We start from the raw sequence: 3830 nt of genomic DNA on the forward strand, positions 1-3830 counted from the left end.
CCTTCCTTCCTTCCTTCCTTCCTTCCTTCTTTTGAAGTAAAATGTAAATTGAACCTGCTCTAAGTTGTTTGAAGGTCATTCACTTGTTGTGTTCTGGGATAAAGTTGGTATTTTCTTAAATCCTTTTTCTGTTTCTTAGAACACTCTTCCAAGAAATGGTGAGATTTGCATGGCTGCTTTGTTTTGGTTGCCTCTTGGGTCTAAACCAGGGGCCACATCAAAGCAGGCTTTGGATCAGGTCCTAGTCCCGGGACTGCAGCCTGCTCTCTCTGGGAAGGGTCAGAATCAAGGTGAAATGCAGCGTGTTGGATTGGTCTTTCCAGTGCTTTGCGTTGGGTTGGTTGGTTGGTTGGTTGGTTTTTTTCCTGTGATCTTGCACATTCCTAGATAATGGCAAAGCTGATTGTACAAAGTCTGTACTCAGTTCTCCAAAGCAGAATAATGCCCATTGCCATGAACTTCACATAACTTGAAGATTATCATAACTGAAATGATCAGAATATTTCTTTTTAAAATGTAAATTTAATATTTTAATAAAGCAGCTGCTTGGTCTTTAAAGAACACTTCAGTATAACTTGTCTATTTGGGCTTTTTTAGCATAGAAGCTGGAAGTTTCAACTGTCAGAGGCAACTTTTATGACAAACTCGATCAAATCTATTTTTCTTTTGCGGAATATATTACTTTCCTATTTAAAGTGTATAAGTACTTATATTCTGGCTTTGTGAATCGTAAAAACAGATGTAAAACCCATTAAAATGAGACTGCATTGACCTTCTGAGACGTTATTGTTGCCGCATGCGGAGCGCTGCGGGGCCAGGCCCTGCTGTGACGTCCCCACCGCCCCACGGGCCCCACGGACGACGGGTTGTAGCGGGGCGGAGGAGCCACCCCTGGGGTTGTCCAGCTGAGACAGATGAAAATGGGTGAGGAGTTACCGCTTTGGTTTAGTTTTCCTCTTAGCAAAAAGATGAAACACAGGTAAAGTTACGGGAAATAATGGTGCTTGGGACAACAACACTTCCTTTCCTTTAGCAGAAATGCTCATTAATCCGAAATTGGAAATAGCAGCATTGACTAGAATGGGGAGCTGTGCTGGAAGTAGTTCCTGGCTACCATGTATTAAACCATTATTGCTGAAAACATCTTGGAGGATCCTTTTTCTGGGTAGTAAACCCTCTGTGCTGCGTGAGATCACAAAATACACTATAGTTACACAGTAATTGAATAAGGGCAATGTTAGGAGAAAGGGCTCTGAGGAAACGGAACCCTCTGTGCAAACATGAAAAAATGGCACCCCTTGAGCAGCAATTATGTCTTAGGAAATAGCTCTAAAATCCTTACCTGACTGATGTTAGTGCTGTGGGAACGTTTTGCACAGGAAAATGTCATTCTGTAATTCAGAGGTGTAAATTACATTCTAGGCTTAGGCAGGGCAAAGCTGCGCAGGGAGGAGGCCAAGGACGTTGTTCACCACAGCGGCGAGCGCCGGTGGATGATCCCCAGCACCAAGTGGTCCCTCCCAATGGCAGGGGTGTTCCCACTGACTTTGAGTAACCAGTTCCCCCAGAGTTAAGACTTTTGATATCCCAGATACAGAAGTAGGTACAAACACCCAAGCCCTTTTCTGAGGCAGGTGGAATTTTTCTGAGGGGGGAAACTTAAAAATTACAAGGAATTTGATACCTCGGAAGGTCGGTGTCGCTGCTGGGATCGCCCTCGTCCCAGGCCGCTTCACAACAGGCTCAAGGAGATTCAGCCGATGACGGGGCGCTGGCCGGACCGACGGTGCCCAGCGGGGCAGCAGGGGTGACGCGAGGACTGGCCACCTGGAGCCACCTGCTGACACAGTGTGGGCCAACTGCTGCTTCAGGGAGACGCCCATGCATAATAACGTGGATGAAATTTGGTCCTTTATGGCCTATCATGATTGAATCTACCACAGGTTTGTCACTTAGGTGTTTGTCAAATGCTTTTCCTCTTTTTTTTTCCTTTATTCTTTTGTTTTTTCTTTCAGTCTCCCCATATAGGAAAGGTCCACAGAAAGCACGTTGACTTGAACAGAGGTAATGGCACAGGGAGCAGCCACGTAGTGTCACAGACCAAACACAACCTCTTGCAGCCATGGGGAGCGTTACTGGCCCTTGCATTTCAAAGCAAGTCTGGTCCTTGCCCACAAGTCCATGATTTGTAGGTGGTGACTGCTGCGTGTCTCGTAACACTAGTTCTCTCGGCTGACGGCTGGAGTGTTTAGCGAGGCCTCAAATGAAAATAAATCCCAGGGTAGTGTGGGTGGAGGGTGCGGAAGGTTGTCTTCTGTGATGTGAGTTGTTAGAACAAGTACAGGTTTGTTCTTCTCAAAGCAGTAATGGAAACAAGGCTGATGACTGCATCTTTGGGGATAGTCCAGTGGCAGGACCGTAAATAGCAAGGAGCCAGGCTAGCTACGTGTTGAAGAAACTCCCTCTAAACTATAGTTTAAATTTTTGGTTCACAGCAGACTGTCCTGCAGAAAAGCTGGTGAGAAGTTCTGTGAGGCGGCACCTCCCTGCTGGTTACGTAGCTCCTGCTGGGCTCTGTGCAGGAGCACGAGCTGCCCAACGCGGAGCTCCCTGCCAGCCTCACGGAGCGCGGGGGAATCTGGCTGCGTGGAAGGAGGCCTGTGGGGAAAAGACCAGCCGGGCCTGGCTTCTCTAAACTCTGGATTATGGATGGAGCTGCCAAAGGCTCCTTGGAAGTGGCTGTGGGCCCTGGCTCCCTTTGCTGGTCCTGTTCCCTTTGCTCTGGTCGGCTTTTGCTGAAGATCCTCCACTTGCTGGCTGTGCTCCTGCTGCTGCTTGCAGACTTTTTCCCTCCCTTAGCAGGGAAAACCCATGGACAGCAGTTTATTACCGCTCCCTACTGCTCCCAAAGCGGCTCCGGCACTTAGTAGCTCTTGGAAAGCCCTGGGGCACGTTAGCGTGCTGTGGAGCGGGCTGCCCCGTTTCCCGTGCAGCGGGTGAGCAGGGAGGCGCGTGTGGCGGTGCCAGCCGCAGGCAGGGCCGGGCAGCAGCAATGGGGCCCGCGCTCCGGCTCGGAGCGGCACCACACACAGGACGTGCCAGTCCTCCAGTACAAGCACAGGAGGCCCTGACCCCGCGCGGGGCAGTGGCCACAGCTCCACGGGCTTTGGGCAATGCCGCTGCCCTCAGCTCCCTGTTCCCCTGCCGTGCGGCAGCGACAACAAGGGCACGGGGAGGAAAGGAGCGAGAGCAAGCTGCCCTTGAGGACCTTGACGTCCCTTATCTCTCTTCTCCTGCCTTCAGTGATCCTTTCACCTTGCATATGGGTTTTTTTTTTTTTTCCTTTCTTCTTATCAGGACCATTTACTGTTTTTTTTAATCACTAAAATTTAACTGATAGTCTAGAACACTCTTGCCCACTCATGGAAAGCTCAGGAACACGCAGATTTGCAGGAAAGCTGTGACTTATCAGCCACAGAAGCAGTTGTTCATCCTATTAGTAGCATTTGCTTTATTTGACTTAATTTAGCATTATTCAACAGAATCTTACTTTTCGGTTTCACGTAGCAAATCCGTGCCTCGGAAGCCCCCGGCCCGCACGTGGCCAGGCAGGGGCGCGGTCACGGTGAGGTGCCGCGCGGCGGGTGACGGGCCGCGCTGACGGTTGGGGGTGACGGTTGAAAGTGACGGTTGAGGGTGACGGTTGGGGGTGACGGTTGGGGAGGTGACGCCGGAGGCCCCGCCCACTCCCGTGGCTGAGGCGCGGGGGCCGGGGCGCGCGTGCGCAGTGCGGCGCGCGGGGCTCTCGCGAGAGGGGCGTGGCGGGGGCG

Source organism: Nothoprocta perdicaria, unplaced genomic scaffold, assembly GCF_003342845.1.
Source record: "Nothoprocta perdicaria isolate Ctin4 unplaced genomic scaffold, notPer1 scaffold_50, whole genome shotgun sequence".
Lineage (NCBI taxonomy): Eukaryota > Metazoa > Chordata > Aves > Tinamiformes > Tinamidae > Nothoprocta > Nothoprocta perdicaria.